At 39.2% G+C, this 26624-nt stretch overlaps 1 protein-coding gene across 3 annotated transcripts in view; it reads right to left on the bottom strand.

The window, feature by feature from the left end:
- Positions 1–26624, bottom strand: part of PHACTR3 (phosphatase and actin regulator 3) — a 1988889-nt gene that overhangs the window by 1530267 nt on the left and 431998 nt on the right. Inside the window, exon 1 of one of the 3 annotated variants that reach the window (XM_044089988.1) lies at positions 12628–13260. The exons of the other annotated variants lie outside the window; for them this stretch is intronic. The gene's annotated coding sequence lies outside the window, so the exon portion shown is untranslated. Of the gene's footprint in view, positions 1–12627; positions 13261–26624 lie in introns of those variants that run through there. 3 annotated transcript variants of the gene reach the window in all.

Genomic DNA, 26624 nt, shown 5'->3' with positions numbered 1-26624 from the left:
GTATGTGATTCTTAGCACAAGTACAAATATTTACTCAACAAAGCCAATACTGTAAGAAGCAGGTATAGAAATAAGGTGCATAAGGAAAGCTGGTGGTGGAATGCAGAAGTCCAGGATGTCAACAAAAAAAGAAGGCAGGAAAAGGTTGAAGATAGAAAAGACAGACTGGGCTAGGAAGAAATACTGGTTGGCTAATAAAGAAGCTAAGAAAGAAGTTGCAAAAGCAAAGAACAAGGCATGAGAGGCACTGTACTGGCTTCTGGAAAGTAAGTCAGTAGATGGCACAAAGAAACTATATCAGGTTGCTAGCAAATACAGAGAGATAAAGAAGATAGTCAGACACCCTTCATAAGGGATGCCAGCAACAACTTGCTCACTAGTACACAGGACATCAAAAACTGATGGAAGGAGTAGTTCCAGCAGTTCCTGAATGAAGAAAACCCCACAGAAGCTGTACTGTCCCAGGCACAGGCTACGGTGAGTGAAATGGAGGAGGTCGCCCTAGAAGACGTAAGAAGAGCATAAGGAAATGAAGTTGAGGAAAGCAGCAGGCTCAGATGAGGTCACAGCAGGTATGAAAAATATGCTGGGCAAGAAAGGGAAGAAATGGCTCCTGTGGCTACTCATAGCAGTGTGGAGAGAAAGGTGTACCCCAGATGACTGGAGAATAAGCATACTACTGCCAGTGTTCAAGAACAAAGGAGACATTCACAACTGTGGGCAGCACAGAAGTATCAAACTCCAGAGCATGAATATTCTGGTGAGGGTGATTGATAAATGAATATGCAAAGTAGTAGAAAGTAAGATGAGAGATGAGCAGTTCAGATTCAGATCAGAATGCAGCACAACTGATCCGATATTTGCAGTGAGACAGATAGTTGAGAAGAAACTAGAGATGAGGAAAGAGTCCAACTGGGCATTCCTAGACTTGGAGAAATCATATGACAAGGTCCCAAGACAGCAGTCCTGTGGTGGTTCGAAGTCCCAAAAACATTGGTAGAATTAGTTCCAGCTATGTACAAGGACCCTGTGACTCAAGTACAGTGTTCGGTCTCACAGAGGGCTTCCCAGTGGGAATGGGTGTGTACCAGGGTTCCGCTCTGAGCCCACTGCTGTTCATACTGGTGACAGACTGCATTTGCAAACACCAACAGGTTAGAAGGGACAGATTGACAAAGTTGCTATATGCAGAAGATGTGGCATTACAGGCAGACTCTGAGCAAGAACTTCAGCAAAGGATTGGACAATGTAATGCAAAACTGAAGGCATATGGCATGAAACTGAGTACAGATAAGACAATTGTAATGGCAGCAAATGTTGATGTTCAGAAAAAACTGTGAATTGAGATAAAAGGAAAAATAATGGATCAAGTTAACAGCTTAAAGTATCTGGGAGGTTGGTTGAGGAGAAGGGAAGTCTGAATGAGGAGGTCAAAACTAGAATCAGAAGGGCTGCATCCAACTGGCACAGAATGTCATCTGTAGTATATGACAGAAGAATGCCAAAGACACTGAAAAATAAGGTGAATTAAATAGTGGTGTGACTAGTACTACTTTATGGTATAGAAACCTGTGCAGCTAAGGCAGAGCAGTTGACGAAACTAGAGGTAATGGAGATGAAGTGCCTAAGATGGGTGGTAGGGTATGCACTGTGGGACAGATGAAGAAATGAGCACATAAGCGCAGAAGCCAATGTAGCTCCAATAATCATACTTCTCAACTGTCCAGATTTTTGCCTCATATTTTTGGTCTGTTTCTCATAAAATCTATGGTATTCTGGCAAATCACTGGGATGATCTGAGGACTGAAGTTACTAAATAATGACATACATTTGAGATTCAGACTTCATATTCTTCAGAAAAATGCATGCTATGACAAATCCTGTTATTCTATCAACTTTCTAAGTTTATAGGAGCAATATTTAAAATCTGTCCCTATTGTTGGGCCTTTGTCCTCCATTATGTTAGGTTTTGTCCAGATTTCTTCCACTAAGAGGTGGAGACGTATGCTTCAGTTACAGAAAAGGTCAAAGAAAACAGATGACGTTATTTCAGGCACATGTACAGAAAAACAGATGGGAATCTGGTGAAGAATATTTGGGACAGACAGGAAGAAGACAAGAGGAAACAAAGGCATCCAGCAAAGAGGTGTATGGACTGTGTGAGAGAAGGCATGAGTGTTAAAGAAGGTAGAAGAGTGGCACTGAATACAGAGAGATGGCAGTAGCTGACACAACACCCCAACCTCATGCAGAAAATGGGAAAAAGAGGGTTGTTGATGATGATGATGATAGAAATAATTCAAAAAGTGTATTACACATCTAGTTGAAGGTGATTACTTGCATAACCATATACAATGCATAGAGCATGCAGGGTTCCGTTCAAGTTCAACTTTAAATGCTTTTAATCCAAAATACTGCCCAGAAACTTAAATGTACAATCAAAATAAAAGATCTCAAACATCAATAATATTGTGATTATCTAAAGATAACATTTATCTAAGATAATTAACACAGTTAATAATAAATATAATATTAGAACTACCAATAAATGAACGTGAGAGTAAGTACATTGGCAAAGATATAATTCAACTTCAGATAAAAGAATCGTACATTGCTATAAATCCAAGACATTCTTCTTTGGAAGTTTGAAAGTTGTGTTCCCTGACCAGCATTAAAAAAGTGAACAGTATGCTCCTGCACACAACAGCTAACACATCAAGTCCAAGCTAGAATCCAAGTTCATAGATGACTACAAGATCAGTAATCCCAAACCTTGGCAAACACTGACATAGTTCATATATCAAAATGACAATTAAAATTAAACAGCAGTTACACCCTGGGTTCTCCATTGATGGAAAGCCCTCTAAGAACAACCTAGCATACCAAATTATGGACAGTGCGGTAAAACATATAAACTACCAGTCTGGCTTTCTCAGGAGCACTGCTTATGAGCTAATAAAATCAAAACTTCTGGCTGCCTCAGCAATGCTGTTTATGTGATAATAAAATCGAAACTCCAGAGAATCTAAGCTACGAAAGAATTCACTGTCTCACAGATTACAAAATCAAGAGATTCACAAAGTGGAAAGGTGCAGGAAAAGCATTTATGTAAAAAGTACTTAGTAACAGGATTAGTATCAGTCTCTGAAAGCTCTATTGCACAGTTTTCAGCTAAGCAGTGAGTTCACTCAAGATATCAAGTAACACTACAACTGATGACTCGTATATTAAAGAGTGTAACAATATCCAGCACCAAAGACTCTGCATCTCCATGTAGTACTAAATAAACTTTCCACACCCCCTGATGTGGAAAGTAAACAATGAGCGGTATGCAATGGAAAATGGAGACTATTGAAAAAAGTGATGCAGCTTACAAAGTGATGCTCTATATTACCAGTCGTAAAGAAATATGGACATTAAGTGGGTAACAGGCAGAGAGACACTGTTTGGACCCATGAAACTGGTATATCTCACCTTAGCTAGGACTGCTGCAATTTGATCTTGGGCAATATATGGAGGTCTGCTATTCGGGTGATGAAGTGGAAATGCAGTATGTATGAGATAACTACAAGTTATACTAAATGATCTGGCAAGGATGTTTGTAAAAACTTGGAGTTCACAGCATACCATCCCATGAGAGCATACCATTGCTTGAGGGCATATCATCCAATGAGAGCATACCATCACTTAAGAGCATACCATCATTTAAAGGCATACCATCCCATGACAACATACCATCCCATGACAACATACCATCCCATGACAGCATACCATCGCTTGAGGGTACTACTACCACAGAAACTACCATTTATTTCCTTATACAACTATAAAAAAAGCTTTACAGTTATTTTCAGTCTTTTTGAACAAATTAAATGCTTTATGATACAAATGCTTCAATTCTGAACGGTGAGCTAATGACATTTTCCACATATTTTCCAATATTGCTTGAGTAATTTTTTCCAGGGGAGAAAATTATGCAAATCAATAAAAATATTTGCAAGGTAAATGTTTAAACTAAATGCTTAAAAAAATAGGGAAGACAGCACAGTCATTGTGATACCATTAGTTAGCAAAAGGTATGACGTTATTTTTTGCAACTAGAGCAAGTCAGTGAATTTGTGTGTACCAAATGAGTGTATGCATATAGTGTGTATGACAACACAGGGAAGAGTGTGTCATATGATGCCACTTTTTAACACTGCTTTGCCTTCTGGCATGATATTATTATCAATCAGTTTAACACAAAGAAAGCCAACATTATTAGCTTCATCCTATAGTCCATGGTTTGATTCCCTTAGTCTCTGTTTACATTCTGTGTGACTCTGAGTAAGTCACCTCACTAGACAATGCTCCTAGGTCACACTTGAAAGAGGCTTTTGTCCAGTAGCTATATCCCGTTAACAAACTGGATCACCTTTGGTGCTGAATTTGTACTACTATTTATTTATTTACATTTTTTACTGGAATGGTCTAACAGGACAGAGCCTTTCTCAGCAGAGGCCCAGGGAGAAAAGCACTACATAAAAATTACAGAATACCATAAATAAAAATCAAGAGTAAAATATTCAATATACCTGATCTTCACACAATAGCAGAAATTCAAAAATATACAATACACATGATCAGGGCACATTAAACAAAATCTAAATAATAACAATATATATAATAGGGTCTATATTATATCATTGAATGTTTAAAAAAGTGAACGATGAATAATCAACCCCATGTAAGCGAAAACTTACAATCTCGAAAGCTCAGAACAGCGATTTTTTTCCAAGGGAAAAAAATCGCTGTTCCAAAAAAAAAGAGAAAGAAAAATAAAATTGAAAGAATACATTAAAGTGGGGCACCCCCCGATGTGGGGGGCTGTGCCCCCACACCCCCTCCTCTTAAATATACCAACTCCGAAATCGCACTACAGTGCCAAAAATGGCAAAGTAATGGAAGCAGCCAAACAAATTCTTTCCCTGGGAAAGAATTCGCTTAAAAGCCACTGCGCTATTTTGCCTTTGCATTGTTTTAAGTTTGACCAAGATGCATTCGATAGAATGCGTCTTCGGTCATCTAATAGGAACCCATATAATATACATGCAGAAGCAGGAAGTAAATAAATTTGCTGATGCACCTTACGCAATGGAATAACATAAATGGTAGAGCACAAGCAGAATAAGACAGGTAGAAGCTTGGATATAAAAATAATTGAGAAGAATGATGTAGCAGTGCGTGAGAAAACATAGTGTATCAGTGGGTGATGAAAAAAAGCCGGAGGAGTCAAGGTAGGTTTAAGAGAGAAGAAATAGTAGGTTTGCCAGGAGTGAAGCAAGAGTAAGTCCAGTTATACATGAGATGCATTTTTAGTTATTTTCTGTTTTTTAGGTATTTGTGTGTAGAATCTACTCTTATAAGGTATGCAACGTTACTAGACTTTTTTTGAGATGTGACATGAGGATGGTGAGTCTCCTGCTGAGTTTGTTGATTTAGTCATACTTAGTAAGTTTTTATCTCTTGACCGTATGATTCTTTTTGGTATATACTGCAAATGCTGGCTAGACTTGGACATTTGGCAGGGTTGTGGATTAGAGTATGTGTGTCATACTCAGTTGGGAGTGAGACAAGCAGTGAGGGAGCTCCAACCAGAAGAGATTTTTTAGGGCTAAACAACGGTGTGACCAGTATGGTAGGTTCGGTGTAAATGTTGCTATTTTTAGCACTGCTCTAGTAGGTTCATTTGGGTGGCCTGTAGATTAAGTATGGAGGCCCTATACAGAAAGGTCGCTATGTACCTGATATACACCCAAACACTCAGGACCAACCTTAGCAACTACAGGGCCTAATCTGTCCCCCCCCTCCAAAACAAAATGATATGTAAGCAGGAAGTCAGGTCTGTTCTTCTCAAGAGCAAAAAAAAAAAAAAATGACCTCTTTTTGCTGCTTGCTACATTTGTAACAGACAGCTGCAGCCGTTTATGCCACACAAAAAACTTTGCTTTTAAACTGTAGTGAACTGCTTGTAAATTCTCCTACATTTGTAATAAAGAGCTGCTACAGTTTATGCCACACTTAAAGAGTTGAAGAACTTCATTTGTGACCTCAAATGCAATATCGACATTCATTTCTGAATGCCAATAAACTTTTCCTGTCCTCAAAGTGAGGGCCTTCAGTAGGTGTAGACTCTAATACACACAATCAATCTAATCAGTATAAGGCCTACCCTGTGAACAGTGACCACATGGTTTCTAAGACTTCTTGCATTTCATCTGTGGTAACTGATGATTTCTGGCCACTTGGGTTTGGGCAGTTAGAATCCAATCAACAGTTTGTCTATCATTTGTGGGGTAACCCTGAAAATGAACCATCTACCATTGTCTTAATACAAAAAATGAAAGACTACTTATTTATTTTACTTATTAATTTTCTTAACAAACCCACCTCCAGCAGAGTCATACCTTATAGGTACAGTCTGCATGTCATATATATGAGCATTTCAAAGACAAATTTTATCTCCACCTGTTTTTGGATATTAAAATTAGCTTTGCTCAGTGGTCTTAAAAGAAATTCTTTGTCTGAAGTTTGGTGACTCTTCAGAAGCCTGTCTTACAGGCATTAATAGTACACACATATTTTTTCTAGACAGTAGTCACTTTGCTCAGTATCAGCTGTTGTGCAGCAATGCATACGTGTCTGAAGCTCCATTTTGCCAAAGGAGATTGCAGCAAGGAGGATCCTCTCTCACAATGAGGTGCAGCAACCATTGAGTTACATAATTAATTTAGGGGCTGCATGACATGCCACCTTGATATCTGAAGGCCTAGGAAACTGTGTCACCAAATGAAACATGCATTTTAAGTTGTCTTGCAAATGCCATTTTGAAATCTTTATCTTCAATGCAACAACATTCACAAAGCTATTCTGCAAAGAAATGCTCTAATCCTTGTTATATAGCTTAATATTTTAGCTCCCACCTATTCCTTAGGCTCCTAATGAATCAGTGGTACACTATGAGACAACCAACATCAGTCTTTTGGTTGTGGTGTATGACGATGACCTTTGCCATATGTTCTTGACTACTCAGGATTTGTCAGAATGCATTTATTATCTACTTAGCACTAAAGGGCTTTGTGAACAGCTTGTGACAGTGTCATATTTGTTTGGGGCACACAGTATTGGCACCTGAACTATGTTTAAAAGAGTTAAGGTTAATTATGACATGGTAATTGTTCACAAAGGAGTGAACAAAATAACAGAATCTTTGGATATACAGAGGGATATGGACAGATTATCAAACATCCTAGCTAGCACATAAAGTTGATATCCACTTAGCAAAATCCCTCCTTCACCTCATATGGCACATAAATATCATAATAAAAGGCTGGGATTCAGTCAGTGGCTTAGAAAAACATGTCCAGGCAAAAAGATTTGGTGCCTATCAGCCTGGAGAGAGAAGTGAAACCATATGGAATGTATCAACCTCTTTCTTGTTGGACTGAGATTCTTTTATCTGCTTGGAGAATGCATGGATCAGTACTGTTACTGACATGTTTCAGGATGCAAAATGCACATCACAAATTCCAAAGTATACCTTCCTTTATTGCTGCACATCTAGTAGGATATGTGGCAGGGCCTCAGTCTTTGTAAAAGAGCTCATAAAAGCCAAAAGACAAAAGAAAATGCTTGTGGCTAGAAATTGTGCATGCAGTTAAAAATATCTGTGAAGCTGAATGTAATATTACATGAAACTACCAAACATTGTTTTTGTCACCTGAACAACATGAACATTTAAATGACTAAACTCCAAAATGTTTATCAGTGAAAACACAATCTTTATATGGGACATTAACTACCCTTAGTAAACTGCTCAGTCTCAATAGAAAAGTATGTAAATGAAAAAAATGGAACAAACACTGCAAAATGCAATTAAGAATGTTAACCTCGTATATGTTGACCTGCCAAACCTAGGATTTTTTTGCTAGCAACCCTCAGTTACCACCCCCCCATCATTAACAGAGATCCTGCTACATTGTCTTTAACCTAAGAGTACACTGAAGCTCAGTCATAAATAAAACATCCTTCCTAGACTTTCCCAAGGGAAATAATAATACAATAAACAGCACCTCCAAGTAAGGGACTTCTGGTGGCAGCCCCCAGACTAATCTGCAGATAGGGGAGTATATTTTGTTTATCTTGTCCCAGTCTTGTGGAATTGGCTACTTTTTCTGATTCAGGTGAGCTGCTCTGAATACCCTAATAGGAGATCTCTGAAATTCCATTTCTTTAGGAGATTCACTCAGGACCTTAACATGGGCAATTCAACTACCTTTAGGTAGTTATTTTTAATTTAATATTTGCTATTAGATCTTCCTCCATTTTAACCAGGACTTTCCAGACAGAGGCTCAATAATCTCCAGTGTCTGCATTGGTTTTAAAGTCTATGCCAGGAACAGACCGTTAGGGGAGCTAACATCAGATCAGGGAATTTAATAAAGATAAGAACCAATAATAGAGAAAATGTGGCTGATGCATTACACTACACCTTTCAAGATTACAGAATAAGCTTTGTCTTACAATCACAAGTCACACAATAACTTCCTTCCAAAACTAACATATATAAGGGAGAGAGAGAGAGAGAAAATATCAACATGGAGTTATACCAGTCAAGCTATTTAAATATCAGAAGGTCAGAACCTTGATAACTGAACCTAACCTATCAACATATTAATCATAAAGTTACTCCTTCATCAACTCTCAAAATTTCCTTTCAACATAGCTATCACAAGGAAAGGAAAAACTTCTCCCAAACTCCGTGGTAATGGAAGCTTCTGCTACACATTATAGAAACTGTTTTCCCCAAGTATTATTATTAATAAATCTGATTATTTCTAAATGAAAAAAATGTTCTGCAACCATTTGACAGATTGGCAAAATGGGTGTAACTAAGTATATGAAATGTAATTAAGGGTGTACTGACAATTTCTGAGGGGGGCCATTTGCCCACATGAACAAAGTAATTGTTCTTCCTTCAAGCATAAAAAGGCACAAATGAACCAGCAAATAATATAACTCTGCTGAAAGTGTGGTATGCTTGGTGAAATACTATGTATGCAAAGGAATTCTTCTAGTGAACACGTTCGTCTTTGATTATTAATTAGGAAAAATAAACCATTTCTTCATTCATTCTTTTTTTCAGTCATTTATTTATTAATTGGCTTCCCGATACCTGCTTTATACAGTTCAGAGTAAAGCCACTGCCTGTCCAACCAAGCATTGCACAAATGCTAGACAACCATTGCCTGATGCCACACACACACACACACACACACACACACACACACACACACACACACACAGACACGCACACACGCACGCATGCACACACGCACACACGCACACATGCGCGCACACACACACACACACACACACACACACAGTTGGGATGTGGGAGCAAGTTGTAGACACCATTAATAATCAACACAGAAACAGGGGTGCCATACACCCTTTTGCACAGAAGACACCAAGCTGGGAAATTAACCAGAAAACCAAGCAGTGAGAGGCAACAACATTAGTGGCTGTGCAACCCACTCACATTCCCTCATATTCCATTAATCCCACTTGCCTTAACTATACCTCATCTCCATCTCTTCCTATAAACATTGTAGGCTTCTCATACTACCTAATACACAGTACAGCAGTACTGTTCTACTGTTCAGTCACCTACAAGTACTCAGTTTGTCGGTTACCTTCATTGAATACAGTATTAATGACAGCACCTCTAATCTACAACATCTAACTCCTTTGCAACATTATAATTTCGATCCTCTGTTTTAGAATACATCTTCACTTAAGTTTGTTTTACATCTCATATTTTATCAAACCTATAATGTTATATTACTTAGCAGTGTGGTTTATTTTCTAACTGTGTTACCAAATTACTGTATCATTGGATTTTTTAAAACATTTGCATTATCTTAACTATGTGCAATTTTTCTCTCTAGGCCTCCACCAAAAGTGGGCTTGACCTTCATCAGATTATTATGTTAGAGATATAAATAAATAAATGAGAACACACACATATACACACACATACACTGCAAAATGACATTTTGGGGGTCAGCACCATCAGCAAGGCAGACTGGTGTATATATTAAAAGTTTATGTTACACTACTGACAGGCAGTATTAAAGAAGAGTAAATCTTTGGGGCCAAGGCTTTTCATATAGGATGTTACGTCTTATACACCAGGACAGTTCAGTATTCCTCAATCCTTTTCATCTCACAGTTATGGAATGCAAAAACTAGGAGTACTCTGACACCAAGGTGGATTGCTAGTACTCTTTAATACAGCATTACATTTCCAAGTGTTACCCTAAGAAGCAGTGGCCCAGCATTTAGCGCTGCTCCATCACAATGAACCAGTTCTCCCTGTTTGGTCCTCAGCAAAGTGCTTACTGTGCGGAGTCTGCAGGTCTTCACTGTGTCTTCGCAGGTTTTCATCTCAAGTTCCTGTTTCTTCCCATTTTCTAAGCATATGATAGGAAATGCATTTAATGCTTCTAACTTCCTTTTTGCCACTATATTTATTTAGGAAAGGAAGGGAACCTATTTCAGATCAGAAGTGTCTATTTTCTCTAATCCGTTTCAGATCCTGGTGTCTCTTGCAAACTTTGCTCTCACAAGTTTAGTCTTTAGCTGCAGTGTTTTGATAATATTTAAAACACTACAGCACTCATCACATAATAGCAATGGGGCTAAGTCTGAAATTCCATTACTGGTGTACTACATAGTCAAATGTAGCCAATCAAAGTTTATGTAACAAAGGCCCTGCTTCTGTCTTGACATTTTGAAGCAGCGGTAGCGTTGTCGCCTCACAGCAAGAGGTTCTCCCATTCGATTCTCGTCTGGAGTGCCTTCTGTGTGAAGTCTGCATGTCCTCCCCACAGTCGAGTGGCATTCGAAAGACATGCTTGAATGGGCGTGCCTTCGTTGAAGGTTGGGCATCGGGCTGGCACCTCAGCACCATAAAAATCTACTGCCAATCATTAGCGGACCGGAGTTCCACTGTGGTGACCTCTAACAGGGAAAAGCCGAAAAAAGAAAGAAAAAAAAGGATGCTCATCGTATGTTATCTTAAGCTAAGTACAGACTGACAGTACAGAACTCAAGGATGGTAGCAGATGCAATGTAGCCCTATTGCGTGAGGGTATTATTGAGGGCCGCATTGTATTTACTGTTAATGCTTTATCAGTCCTGGTAAAATCTTGACTTTCAAGTAGTGTCTGTGTGGGGTCTGCATCTTGTAGTCAGACAAATAAATAGATAGCTAGAAGCATAGTGAGGAGTTTTCCTCTACTTCAGCAGTGCTCACAGTCATTCCTGTCTATGTTGTAAAATAAATGCCTGGCAAACATTTTGTTGTGTTAACGACTACATTAGTGCATATAGCCATTTGGTCTAGTGACTCCTTTAAGTATCAAAGTATTACAGTTCATTTCCAAAGGGCAAAAACCTGCACTGACTCAGTACTGCTGAATAGTCTGCAGTTATTTCTGATTCATGTGTGGCAGAAATCTGACAGAGCTGACTGAGCAAACGCTAGCAGTAAATCTCACCTTACGCCATGTATGCTGAACACTTTACATATAAATGGATGCTGCTAGGCATACTGTCTTACAGAAAGATTTATATAAAATGTACAATTTCAGAAAGCATGATATAAGGTAGCGTTCCCTTTAACACACTTGGAATATATCTTACAGCATTCAAGCACATAAGAATTAGGACCATTTCTTTGTTGCTTTGCAAAATAACAGGGTTTAATGAAGTCTCTGAAATGAGAAACTGAGTAGGCAATGTGTTTTTCTACAGCTGAGAGTCAAAACATAGCTTTAACATATTTGTCACGCACACACATTCATGCGTGTGCACAGACACACCAAGATATATGTGCACGTACATACAAACATACATATACTAGTGCTATATTTATATGTTTAATAACTATATCCACAACACTACTCATAGGCCAACTAAACATTAGACGGTATACTTGGGGCAGTGAATTTTCTGTCTGCATTTAATCATTAATCTCCTCCTCCAAGAGTAATAATTAAGATTTTTTTTTTTATTTTTAACAGATAATGCACTCACTGAAGTGACCTATGGGGCACAAAAAAAAAAGAATTTGATTATTAAAGCCAAGTAAAAATAACAAATGACAATCCGGTCCATTTAGAACATTTAGATAATCAGTGCATTACAGTGATAGGTTAATTAAAGCCATGTATAGAAAAGACCACTGAATATTCATTGTTTTTGCTCAACACAAGGTGCCATCTGCCCTTCATATTGTTTGATTTTAAACCAATTGATGTTGTTCTCTTGAGTCCCTACTGAAACTGTAGCATGTGATACTTAAATCTGGTTAAGAAATATAAAAAAATGAAAATGCCTTAAATTTAATGAGAATATGCTTGCAGGTTGTCGGATGAGATAAAAATTGTTTTGTAGAATCTTTTAACACGTGGATGAATCTGCAAACATCCGACTGCAGCACTAAGGCAGTCCTGTCTTAGGCAGTAAATTCTGACAACAGAAAATGCAGGGGTTACTCCTTGTTTCATCTAGTACACTTACCTCCAGAGGAAGCTTCTTTCTCAGGGCATTCAGATTATAACTGCTTATTCTGTTTCACCAATATTGACCCCCTGATCAGCCTTTTCCAACAGTCCATTAATTGACACATTAAATTCTGTTGTTTCCTCTTGTAAGAGACAGACATTCAGCAAAGGGGGCTAAAATGTAGTATCTTCTCAAACCTCCAGAAGATTTTATAGAGCTCTAGCCACAGTATCAGTGCATGTTGTCCATTTTACCTTCAAGCCCTCTGTGAAAATAAAACTGGGAATATCTTATCCATGGCAGTAGTCCTTAAGTCTTTGCATCAGTGTCGATGAATGCAGTAGCAGAAATCTGCTTTGCAGCACTACAGCAGCAGAACGTAACTTCAGTAGTTCTGTACTAATGATCGAATTGTGCACCAACTTGCTGTTGATAATCTATAAGCTCTGAAGAAAGCATCATTTCTTACTGTGTAAATAAAAAAAGGTTTCAGCATAGTGATATGGACCACAGGCTCTACCATGCAGCTCACCATGCCAATGTTACACCGTTAAGGCATCCCTGGTAAACCAAAGACACCTGCTACTGTTCTCACAGCATCGACCCACGATTCCCTACTCTCTAAGCAATTTATTTTACAGCACTGTCAGCAAACTGCTGTGGCTTGCAGTTTTAAATGATTCCTGCATGAACCTGCTCCAGAAGTCTTAGTTATATCTAGTCTGTGCTACAGTACAAGACTAATCAACCCCCACTCATGTAGCAAGCAAGTCTGCCAACAGTAGCAGTACGTTATGAGAGCAAATAACCATGCATGTAATATGCCTACAGAGGTTGTTGTCAACATTCTGTGAATTAAAAGAACACTAATTTTGTTATAACTTTCCCAAAGATAGTCAGTATCACAGATTCAGAAAGAAATACATCCTTATAAAATTAAAACAGTTGGCTCACACAATACATATTCTCCAAATTTCCAAATGTTTTCTTCTAATTTTGAGACTGTTTCTGCTCTGCTTTATGTAAACATACATCCTGTGCACAATATACATAAAGGGGAAATGTTTTCCTCTAATCACTGAACTGACATTAATTAGATATATTTCAGCTATTTCATGTAAAGGATAGCATAACTTGAGTGCAAATACAAGAAAAAAAGTAAGTTACTGAATGCATCTGGAAATAAATTAGTACAAAGACCTTATGCTTCTACTATGTGATGCTGTGAGCTGTTGACAAGCTTCTTGTGTAATCTTGGATGTGATTCTGCCATTATTCACTAGTGTACTATACAATTCTGAGCATGTGAGTTAACCAGACAAGTGCCCCCAGGTCACCAGAAGAGTCTGTGGGCAAGTGTGTGTGTGTGTGTGTGTGTGTGTGTGTGTGTGTGTGTGTGTGTGTGTGTGTGCGTGTGTGTGTGTTTCTTTGTGCCTGTGTCTATGCATATGTGTTTGTGCATGTATAACAAATACATGAACAGTAGAAGGTGAATCATACCCAAAATAAGAACCCTTGGTAACTATTGTTGTCATTTATGAAGCATCTGCTGTTGATTCCAGGTTGATTCTACAGCAAGAATGAGAAAGCATCCTATACAATATTTATAGGAATCTATTGCAAAAGTAAAACTTTGCATGAAATGGGCATATTGTCTGAATGTGTCAAAGAATCTGTTTGCTTATTTGCTGATTTACTCTGATATTCTCCCTACCCTTGTCCATCTTGCAAAGTCTAATGTGCCAGTATTTCAGAGTCAGAGCTTAATCATTTAGTGTATGGTACATACTAGATTGTTCCTCCTCTTGCTCTAGTATAAAAAAGCAGTTGTTTGTATAGCTTGCATTTTTTTCCTTAGGAGTAGATACCATACAAGTTCCTAAGTTTATGATAACCAACAATTAAGTCCCAAGACCATCAAGAAAAGCTCATTCCTTCAAAGAGGGATTAAAGATTTCATACCCATCCAAGTAGCTAATTTTGCTTTGAAAATGAAAAGTTATGAAGAGTTTCTTATATATAAAGTTAATTAATTTCAAAGTCATGGAATGGCTTGACTAATGAAGTTAATATGCTTTGTGGATTTGTTCAAATTTAAGCAAAATTCCAATTGTTATACCTTAGCCCTAAAGAGATGTGTTTCTGCACTGTTGTACCAGACTAGGTGAATACTATCACGATGCACAAACTGTTATCATTAAGAAGTAACAGCAGCAGCGGATAACAGCTCAGATGTTATCCAGCTGTTTTAGAGTAGAAGGGATGACACTCTCTTTTCATTAACTCAGTTCCCCTTTCATTTCTCCCAGTTCTGTCTTTTGGGTTCTCTCCATTTGAAACCAGCACACCATGGCATTAATGGGATACTTATTACTTTGAGGTACTTTATGATGTAAAATAAACTGACCCCACAACATTGTCAGATTCTTCCTTCCAAAGAAGAAGCCAGCTGTGAAGCATTGACTATCAAACATTAATTTCACTAAAAATCATGTCATGGTAGCTATCCGAGGAACTTTGAATGTATAATTCAGGTAGTTTGGAAATGTATACACAGGAATCAGTTATAACTCTTTCAGTACAGCTTTTTCTGGAATAGTATACAGCTGCTCTGCTAGTCAGGAAGTCTGCAAACCTGGGATCTCTAGGATTTGCTTTTCAGGCTACAGGCTGAGTTTTCTTGCTGAAACACCACTGTGATAGCTGCATCCACTCCCCGTGTGAGGGCTGCCGAAGACTGCTTTCAATAGTAGTTCCTGGTATCTGTTTATACAGACTAGACCCAAATGATCATCTATTAGAGGAGTCAAAAGACTACAGTCAGTGAGTCAGAGCCAAGCAGACTTGCTTCACTGCAAAGAAACATACAAGTTACACGGCAGGAATTCTGTCTAAATTCAGTGTGCAAAATTCATTCTCACCTCCTGGATACCATTTGGCCCAAAATAAAATGTTCTCTTTGCTTATCATTAAACAAATATTCTTCTCCAGTAAAGATAAATATTGCTGATTAAATCATCAACCTTGAGTGTGTTTGAAGGTTTTTTTTCCTGAGACTGCTTAAGAAAAAGTGCAACCAAACTTGTCTTATCTCCTTTATTTTATGTGCCAAGTTCAGGAACTAAAGTACCTACCACTTTCAAGGAGGTAACAAGCCTCACTTTAGCCTCAGTATTTGTAATGATTAGCATGAATGAGACAGAGAAATGACATTCATTCCTGCTGCTAGATACCAACAAAGGAGTGTAGGGGTGTTATGTGGAAACATGAGGGTTGCACAAATATTGGAAGACTTATGCAGGAGTTTTCAGTATTTGTCCAAGGAGACAGTGTATAAAAGAAAGGGAGGGTGGAATAATGGTTAAGCTGTTTATCTTACAGACACAAGGTGCAGGGTTTAATCCTCATATGTGCCTAACTAGCTAGGCTTAAAATGGCCCATTAGGGCAGTTAGCCTAGAACTAGGAACCCATGAACTCACAGAAGATACAGCTGCCATGAGGAGTGCTAGACTGGGTATGGAAGAGAGATTCATATGATTTGGCAGACTGCCCTGCCACCTACCTCCCAACTCTCTTTTATGAGGAATGATTAGGCTGATGGCTGATGAGACTCTTGCCTCATGGAAGGAACAAATGCCCATAGGTCTCTTGACCTCCCCAGATAGCAAAGGGCTAGATGTTGAAAATGGGCCAAATGGGACCAAGAAGGAAGATCACTGAGTCGGGTGATGAGTGTATTTGAAAAAAAAACAATAGAGTGATGTGTACATTTAACAAAGAGTGGAAGCAGTTAAAGTTATGTGAGAAAGTGGAATTTGTCATTCTTAGTGACAAGTCTAGAGCTGGAAAAACAGCTGGGGAATCTACATCATCCCTTGGTCTACAGCCTTGCACTCACCCTACTGTGAAAGAAGGAACCAGTCTTCTCTATTTATCATTTAATGACAGATGCAGTTGCTACTGCTTTTGAGATAAGCTGACAAGGAGCAGATTATGGAAGGTAACTTCATAAGTGGAATGCACTGGCTGACTGGAAAGAATTATGCATCACAGGTTCAGATACAGATTCTTGGTTCAGTCCTGATTTCTGGTCATTGTGTTGAGTTTACATTTGGGTAACATAGTGGTTCATTTGTTATGTCTGTCACTCAACTCCAGGGTCCGGGTTTCAAACCTTTTGTAAGGTCAGTGTCAGCATGGAGTCTGGATGTTCTTTCCATGTCTGCATAGGTTTTCTCTAAGTATTCTGCTTTCCTCCTGCCAGAAAAAGCATGCATTTTTATTAGTGCATATAAAGTTTCCATATATATTGCATTTATCCTTACACCTGTGGCCTGTGGCCTGTGTCAGGGTTGAAAAGGGCCCATGATGAGCAATTTGATGATGAAGTTAAGAGATTAACAAATTCAATAAAGATTTACAGTTATTTGTATTTTAACTGCCAAATCAAAGCCAATAAAAAGCACATTCAAAATAAGCAAACTTTAAATTCAAATTATTTCTTAAATGTAGCATGTCATTTTCAGATCAGTTTCAACAACAAGAAAAACAATCACTTTCAAATATTTACATTCCAACTTTTTTTTATTTTTACATAGAAAGAAAAGATGAAGATTATTGCCTTGGGAGCAATATAGAACACTACCAAATTTCTGAAACAGTGTTTAATGTCATGAACATGACCTCAAAGCTTTGGCAGTTTGTAGTTTGCCATGAAACATATAAGATGCTGGCTTTTTCAGACCTCTTCAGTTGTTTGACAGCTATCACACTCATGTATCATGCTTGATGGAGTAGGGATACAACACTGAAATGACCAGAATCACACCCAATGAACCAAATCCATAGGATAATGCTAAGGGAGTAGCCAGCCATGGGCTAGAAACACTGTGGTGTGCACTTTTCAATTTTCATTTCAGCCCCCTTCAACAGTTCTCTAATTTTTATTTTAAGTGCAAGGGAAAGTAATCAGCAGAATAAGCACGATACGGGCAAAAAATACAGTCTTACTTCTGGCTCTAAGTGCACAGCAGCATGCTACTGTCCATACCACTATCACTAGTGAGCTCTTCACTAACACCAGTGGTTGACCAAATTGCTAGCATGACTATAAACAATGAGTGAAGGCCCTTCCAGTCCTGATAAAGCTGTAGAAACAGACAAGGAGACAGAGCCCCCCCCCCCCCCCCACACACACACACACCAGCTTAGCTATATATATATTTTTTTTAATTTTTAATTTTGGGACCAGAAATGTTATCTCATTAAAACAATAAGCGAGTGGGATACACTGTGCACACAAAGAAGCTGAATGCACTAATTCAAGCTGATTTTTTTTTCATTTTGATCATAGTTAACATCTGAGGTATACCTAGTATAAAGGTAATAATTGTGGAGGGAAGTCTGTGTTCGAAAGCTACTGAGTTACTGTCATTTGATTACAGATAATCATCAATGAGTGAGTAGTGTGTCTATTTGAAACAAGCTGAAGACATTACTAAGGTTAGAATTTCTTTCATTTCATTCCAGTCAAACATCTGAGGTGTCCCTAGATAAATGGTGGTAACTCCAGATTAGTTGGTGGTCTGCAGGTGAAGTGAACAGACTTCTTGTCATTTGATCACTGCTAAATGATCGTGTATGGTGGGGTTTGATGTGTGTGTGTGTGTGTGTGTGTGTGTGTGTGTGTGTGTGTGTGTGTGTGTGTGTGTGTGTGTGTGTGTGTTTGCCAGTGTGTGAAATAAGTGGAACACATAACTGTATTTACTATAATGTGTAGATTATCTTTCATTTAGTCACTGTAAAGCATTTAAGATGAACCCAGTCAAATGGCTGGGTGAGTTGGAGGTGGTGTAAATGTGTATGTGAAAGCGATCCTTGTTAGACAGACCTTTCAGTGTCCAACAGGGGGCTGATTAGGAGTTTGGTGAATCCTTTACCATTCTTTGACATGATGCTGATATATGTGGTGGAGCATATTTGGTTTCCACAGACAGCAGAGAAGAAAACCATAATTATGTGGCCATTTTATAACATAGCCCAATTCCCTGAGATCCTGAGGGACATTGATTACACCTGCATTGCTCTTAGGGCCCTGTGTGCTCCACATGGTATGTGGTATATTAACCAGAAGGGCTTCCACTTCATCAACTGTCAGGTAGTGTGCAGTGAACAAACTGTTATATACAATGTGCCTGTATACCACCCAGGGAGTGTTTATGATTCCCACATCTGAAATGCATGTGATTTATAAAAGCATTTAATGTGTGGTAATTATTATTTAGTTAGTAGATGCACTCATTGCCACCCACACAGGCCAGGAAAATCCAGTACAATGAACATATGTAGCAGACAACTTATAATGGTGTTTGATGTTTTGTGTGTGTGTTGCAGGTGATACTGGAGTTGTAGCTGATGGCCCCTATTTGCAGCACCCATTCTGTGACTAAGATGGCATATCTCAGTACACTGTCACAGACACTGATCATTGTTGAATGTGCTCAGACTGCTGAAGGCCCACTTCTGTTGCTTGGATACATCTGGTAGTATGCTGCAGATACCTGAAACGAGGTACTTGTGGTCTGTGCTGTGCTACATAATGTGCTGCTACAAGAACTGTCAAAGCAAGAGACATCATAACACTGACCCACATACTTGTAGTAGCAATGAATGAGGACCCAGATGAGGAGTCATTGGCAGAGCTGGCTGTAGCAGACCCTTACGCAAAGGAGAGCTGGGTTTAGTATGCCATAGTACTGGCAAAAAAGGTGGTATTTAGTCTACAACTATGGGCCATCACAAAAAGAACATAGAACAAAACTGGTACATTCAATAACACACCCAGGCTGTGGCTCAGATATTAGCAAACCTACATTAGCCAGAGGGGTAGTGACTCTCCAGTCATCATAATTTGCATAGGTTGAACAATATAGTGACAGGTAACAGCAACACTACCATTGGTGGATGGTTCATAGGTGGCACCTACAGTAACTAGGGGACTGAGGGTGTCAGAAATGATTCCTGCTGTGATGGGGTGGAGCTTTATTATGCAGATAGCTGGCTGTATCATGGGTAATACAGCGTCAGGTCTAGAGGCAACTTGTCCAGGGAACTGTGTAATATGTCTGGTACATGAGTTATAATGTCACAATGGCCCCCGCTGTGTTCTTCCAGAAGAGTGATGATATAGGTTCATAGGTTCATAGGTAGATATTGGGCTATCTGCCTGAAGGCATATATTAGCCCAGCCACATTGTACGGTATTCACCGCCCCTTTGGTTAGTTCCCTAGGCCCTTAATCTAGCAGCTAGTACCCTTGGCCCCTATCTAGTAGAGCTGTTGGTATGATCCCTGATGTGAATTTTCTGTTACCCATCCACTCGTCAAGGTTCCTCTTGAAAAGTGATAGTGAGGGGCTCTGTCTTATGTAGATCTGGACCTTGTTCCATAGCAAGGGAAGTATTTGCGAAGGGAATTTATCCCTCCAGCATGTTCTAATCATTGTTGTGCTGAGGTTTATATCCCTAGAGCGTGTAGCTCGAGTGGATTTGGTTTTGCTAAGATGGAGCATGTTCAGCAGTTCTGGGTTGGACATGGCTCTGTATGTTAGACAGAGATTGCCTCTGAGAAGGCAGTATGCAACAGAGAAAAGCCTTAGTTTTTTCAATCGTGCTGCATAGGGCAACTGTTTGAGGCCAGTAATCCTCTTAGTGAGGTACCTCTGTGGACTCTCCAGCTGCTGGAGATGCCTAGTCAGGTAAATTCCAATTGGTGCATTGTACCCAATAATGGGTATGATGAGGGAAGAGTAGAGGGGCACCACTACATCCTTAGATCTTGATGCAAACCCTTTCGTGATCAGATGGGTCACATAGAATGATTTTCTAACCACCTTGGCAACATGGTTATCAAAGGAAAGCTGACTATCTACTTGGGTCTCTATATCCCTTATTACTACTTCAAGTTTCAGGGGGTTACCTCCTATGTGGTAGTTCACGAGTACTCTGTTTTTTCCAAAGGGGATTACTACGCATTTTTTAGCATTTAGCTTGAGACCATGGCTTTGACACCATGCATCTGTCTCATTAAGGCCCTTCTGGAGGATATCCATGTCGGTCGGAGACTCTGTTATAGCACCCAGTTTGCAATCATCTGCAAACTTGGTCAGCCACAGCCCTTCAGTGCTTTCCTGTACTTCTGAGAAGTATATGCCAAACAGGAGGGGCCCCAGGACAGTGCCCTGAGGCACACCGCTTGTTTCAACTATTAATACACAAATATTCCACAAACGAATAACTAAAAACAAAAACAGCAGTACCGCCCAGATACACACTAAAGGACTTTTTAATTAAAAACTTTTTCAGAACTCTATTTCATCAACTTTAAATATCCCAAAATAAAATCACATGATCCCCACGTGAACCAATAAAATCATTAAAAATCAAAATGCTTTAATTTTAACACTGAATTAATAGTTAATGCTTCATTTAAGCCAGGATAGTGAGTTGCATCAAGTTTTATTAGCCACTTTAGCTCACACATATCCAAATGCTCATCTACTACTCTGCCTTGTAAGTCCTTAATAACTTTATTAACAATTAAAAAAACAAACGAATGGTTAGGGAAACATATCAAGTGCCTGTATAGTGCATTGTAGTCTTACATTTTGATTTTAAATGATTTTATTGGTTCACATGGGGATCATGTGATTTTATTTTGGGATATTAAAGTTCATGAAATAATGTTTAAAAGAGTTCTGAAGACGTTCTATTAGGAACGAAAGTGGTTTTTGTTTTAATAAAAAGTCCTTTGGTGTGTATCTGGGCTGCACTGCTGTTTTTTGTTTTTAGTTAATGGTATCGACTATGTCATGTTTGGGCATGGGCATGTATTAATAAAAGTAAGGTTATGGGGAGAGGGACAGAGTTGAACATCAGAACCATGACTGATTTGGCCCATGATGTATGCCTGCAGCAGAGTCAGATGATCACTGGCCATGCCCATAAGAGCATCCACAACCAGGGATGAGGCCACAGTGGTGCCAGATCAGCATCAGCCATGTCCATGAAAGCAATTCAACCAAGGGGTAGAGACTATGGTGAAATCTAAAAAGTATGAGACACGTCTAGAAAGGCATCCATGGCCAGGGGTAGAGGCAGCCATAGACAGTATAGACAGTGTGGTCATCTGTCTTAGCCTGGTGTGCAATCATGCAGTGAGCAACTGTCACAGCATGACCATGGCAGTCAACTTCCCACCACCACATGGATGCAGTAACGGATGCCAAATGGACCACCACTGTCCTCACCAAGTGTGTCTGCTTCACAGCCATATACACATTGGCAACCTGCATGCATTGCAGAATGTCCCACAGTACCTGTAATGGTTGAAGTTCTTCATATAGGCCATACCATACAATGAACATCTTCAACTTTTTCTGATTAGTGGCCATATGTGCTTGGATCACAATTCTAGCAAATCTGCTGATCGATCTGTAGTCATCACCAACCCAGATCCCTCATCTAATGAACCACAAAATAAGAGGGTTGTCTCACTTTCATTGTGTTGGTAATAACAGGAATTCTTCAGTGTCTGTAGGACACTCGTTTGTTGAGGTTCACGCCCAGGGGCCAACTTGTCCCTGGATATTTTTTACTTATTTTTGGTTTGATCCTGCAATGCACCTGTACTATCAGCTTATTATAGCTATCCACTGCATTGATGTTCAGCAGCAGTCCCTGCCACTCCTTGTCCCAGAAGGCTTCATCTGCTTTACCTTTCTCAAGGATACACCTGCCATGTGTAAGTAGGGCATGGATCTCCAGCTCCTGTGTAGTGAACATCTCCAGTCATTGCCATTGCCATTCTCTCAGTCTCATGTAAACTCCTGGTACAGATGTGACTCACTGTGTTTACGCATGAGAGTCAGTGTCAGCCAACTCTTATCTTAGTGTCCCAGCACCTTAATGGTAGTCATAGCCCTTTACATAGTTATTAAGTACCTGTTCCAACACTGTCTCATCGTGTGGCAGCTGTAGGTATGTCAGCTGTGTACTCTGCTCCTTGAGCCTGTGTTAATGCCATGGTCTGTGCCCAGTGTAATGGAGGCTCAGCAGCCCCTCTAGCTTGTCATTCTTTTAGACTACATGTGGTACAGTGCATATAGAGCTTGTGGCAGGACTGAAACTGCGCATATTTGTCTTCTCTGTGCTCTGGTTGGATGACCCCCCCCCAACAAGGCTGCAACCTTTCTTCCTTGTTCTTCATTCCCTGACTGGATAAACTGTCCCCACAGGACTGCAACCTGTCCTTTCTGTTCTCTGTGCCTTTTAAGTTTGACCCTCCAGCCTGCCAGTCTTCCGTCATGGCAGGTACAGTGTCTGTGGTTGCCATGCCCCCTTGATTGCTGTCTACAGTCCTGGTGTCCATTACCAGTTATCCTGGCCACTATCATTTTCCTTGTATGGCAGCACAATTTTATATCCATTTTCTTCAGTTTTTCTGTTACTTGCTGTAAAGTGATCTCTTGCAAAATGATGACCATGATTTTTAATATGGTAAAATGGCCATACTGATTTTTTGTCTCATGCTACTTGTGATGATGTGAGGTAGTGCCAGCTGTGCTAGCTGGAGTAGGGCAGTGCATGTGTAACTTATGCCAGCCTAGCTAGCTGGAGTTTTGTAAAGAATTATATGTCATTTGAATATCAAACTGATTGGGACAGATGATTGTGCTAAAAATGTATTTGTAAAGTTGCTTGTGTTAAAAATGTATCAACAGTGGGTTCTGCTGAACAGAAAATAAATATACATGTATGCCAGACTGTATTGTTGTAACTGATTAAATGTTTATCTTTTAACAGAGGATACTGGAAGGGAAGGGGTTAAGCTCAGTCCAGCTAACATAAAGAAAATAGCTTGAAATTAAATAACTTGGTTTAGGCCATAAAGATTTTATCTCACAACCGAATGCAGCCAGAGATGCAATGTCTGTGAAAAGCCTTTCTGCAGGAAGGGTGGTACTGTTGGAATTATTATTTTATAACTTCCAAATTATATATTATATTAAACCTTAGCAAAGTTCTATGTGTGTACTGTGACACAACTGTGCCAAACCCTGGCTCAGTTGCTCAGTTGCTAGTGAGAGGGGTGATGTGGGAACCACTGAGTCAGATGACCAGATGTAATGTCATTCTTTAGCCAGCACTGAAACTGTATTTGAATACAGTTGAGTGGCACTATGGCTACACCTTCCTGAAAGTCTTGCGGCTTGGTCAAACATTACCATTTGCATGAGTATTAAATTTAAGAAGTGTAATTGGGTACCCTGGTAAGAGGATTAGAGTAGCTGGCTTTAGGTGCTCTGGTGGCAGTGTATCTACCTTATTGACTGGGTGGAGGTGGAAAAGCTGGTAAGCTGTGCCAGCCTTTCCTAGGTGTGTGGTGTGTGTGTGTGTGTGTGTGTATGTGTGTGTGTGTGTGTGTGTGTGTGTGTGTGTGTGTGTGTGTGTGTGTGTGTGTGTGTGTGTGTGTGTGTGTGTGTGCCAGAGCAGTGAATAGTGTCACTGGCATCATCCATTCTGCCAAGAAGTTCTGGCACCACCCAATCCTTGCTAGTGAGAAGAAGAGGTTACATAAAGATAGATAGAGAGAGAGAGAGAGAGAGACCAAATATTACACAAAGCAGTCTGTTCTTGTCATACACTGTACAGTAGGACTGCCCACTATAGCTGTAAATGTCTTCTGCTTTCATGGGTATGCTGTGCTCATCACTGCTTCTTTTACATTTTCCCGTGACTCATGGACTGCCTACTAAAAGAGGAAGGGAAGCCACAGCTGGAAAAAAGTTTTTTATTTATTAACTAAATAAAATAACAGCATCCATTGTGCTACTTACCTTCCTGTAGATGTAGGAGAAAGTCACAGCTAATGATTGTCATTATTATTATTATTATTATTATTATTATTATTATTACTATTATTATTATTATTGCAGCTGCACTTGTCATGCCTACTTTACTTTACCTCACTCTCACTACACTTGGCTCTGCTTTACCATTCCCATCCTCAATATCACTCAGTATGTAGACCTTTAACCTTGCCCATTCTCTGCCTCAAACAACAGGAAGAAGAAGGAGAGTAAACCATATGTACAACCTACATATATAACTCTTTCATCTCCTCAGACTTGATCACAAGTGTTCTACTTTTACCACCTCTTCGCATATATGTTTCTAACTGGACCCAAATCATTTTTATTTTCTTTGTCTTATAATCACTGTTTCTCCTTACTTATCTCCATGCCTATCTTAACTGAATCCTTGGTGACAGTAAGGGTCTTACTCTTTATAACTCTACCTTCTCCTCACCTATTTCAACAAAACAATGGGTGGTAGCAATGGTGGCTGGTGACTTCAAATCAAAGGGGTCTACAGGAGACAGCTGAATTGGTGGGGCCAATGGGAAGGGGTGCGGCCACTTAGAAAGGGGAGGAGCTATATTCAAAACCACAAAAACTGGAACTTTAATTAAATAAGCTGCCCTGGGTGCCAAACTGTCATTATGAGAGTCCAATCAAGACAAAATGAAGTGTAGAAGAAAAAAAAATATTCCAATGCATTGGCTGCATGACAGCAATATCTAGATGGAAACAAAAGGTTGTGAGGCATGAAAAAATAAATTACTTTTTAAATACATTACTGGAATGCCAGTCAAAATCAAGTATAAGAAAAACAAGCAGCACTCAACTCAAATGACTTCTCCTTGCACTGCAGTTCTAATTACAATTTATATTCAGCTTTATAAAAGTACCAAGTAACATGCTGAAAGTAGCAATCTCTGTGATACCCCCACTTGTAAAAATGTTTCTTATCCAAAAAAGACCTGCTGCCTGACAACAACTATCTACTTGTTTCATGGGGAAAACATGATCAAAGTAAAAAATGAACAGCAAACAAGAAACAAGCTCAAGATAAATTGCTTAAAGGATTACTGCACAGGTTATGGACCACACATGATTGACTAGCATTCTGTTTAGTTTACAGGTAAAGCCTGCAAAGATGGCTGCAAGTCTCCAACAAATGTTATGAGCTTCTTAAAATAATGTAATCCTGTCCTTTATTACAAATACTGTCATATGCATTTCAATACCCAAGGCTTACATGTTATCTAGTTATGTAACTATTCTCTGCATGGCAACAACAGAAAGGCTTTCAGTGTTGGTAATTCTTTAACAGTATGCATATTAATGCTTACTTGCATCTTACAATCTCAGACAAGCTTACATGATGGTCATTAAAGCATTGCTACTTAAACACAGAGCAACAGGCACTTTCTGAATAATAAGTATAAATCAACAGTATAAAAATATGACAGAAAACCAGAAAATTCTGCAATATCAATGACAAATGAAAAGCCAGTGTCCACCTTGGATGGGGGGATACTCTGCAACTGTCACTGACCTTGCTTGGACACATCCAGAGTCACTACATGGGGGAGTGGGGTGCAACAAGTATGTCATAATTTGAAATGTCTCTGGCTGACTGTGATGGCCCTGACACATTTGTCATACCTCTCAACTTCAGAGCAAGAAATATGGACAAAGCCATACATAGAAGTGGGCCAAGGGCCCAAAAATAAGTACAAATTTTAAATATTGCTCTTATAAACTTAGAAGGATAACATAATAGTAGGTCTTGCATTAGTATGAAATCTGAAACAGAAATGTCTGTCATTATTTTCTAACTTCAGTCTTTAATGATGTGCCACTAATTTGCCAGAAAACCACAATTTTATGAAAAATGGACCAAAATTGTGATGCAAAATTATAAAATAGCCACACAATACAGCTGAGAACCTGTCAAAGAAGGGACACTTTTTTAATATTAGTATTGAGCAGCTGACAAAATAAATGAATCTACATGCATTTCTGAAATAAAAGTAATCTAGAGCTCTGATTATTACACTTATTTATTAATTGTAAACCCTCCACGTTTGCTTCCAAAATTGCCA

Source organism: Protopterus annectens, chromosome 12.part0 (assembly GCF_019279795.1).
Source record: "Protopterus annectens isolate FY-2018-M chromosome 12.part0, PAN1.0, whole genome shotgun sequence".
Classification (NCBI taxonomy): Eukaryota; Metazoa; Chordata; order Ceratodontiformes; family Protopteridae; genus Protopterus; species Protopterus annectens.
Note: the sequence above shows the minus strand (reverse complement) of the source record. Positions and strands in the feature narration are given on the sequence as shown.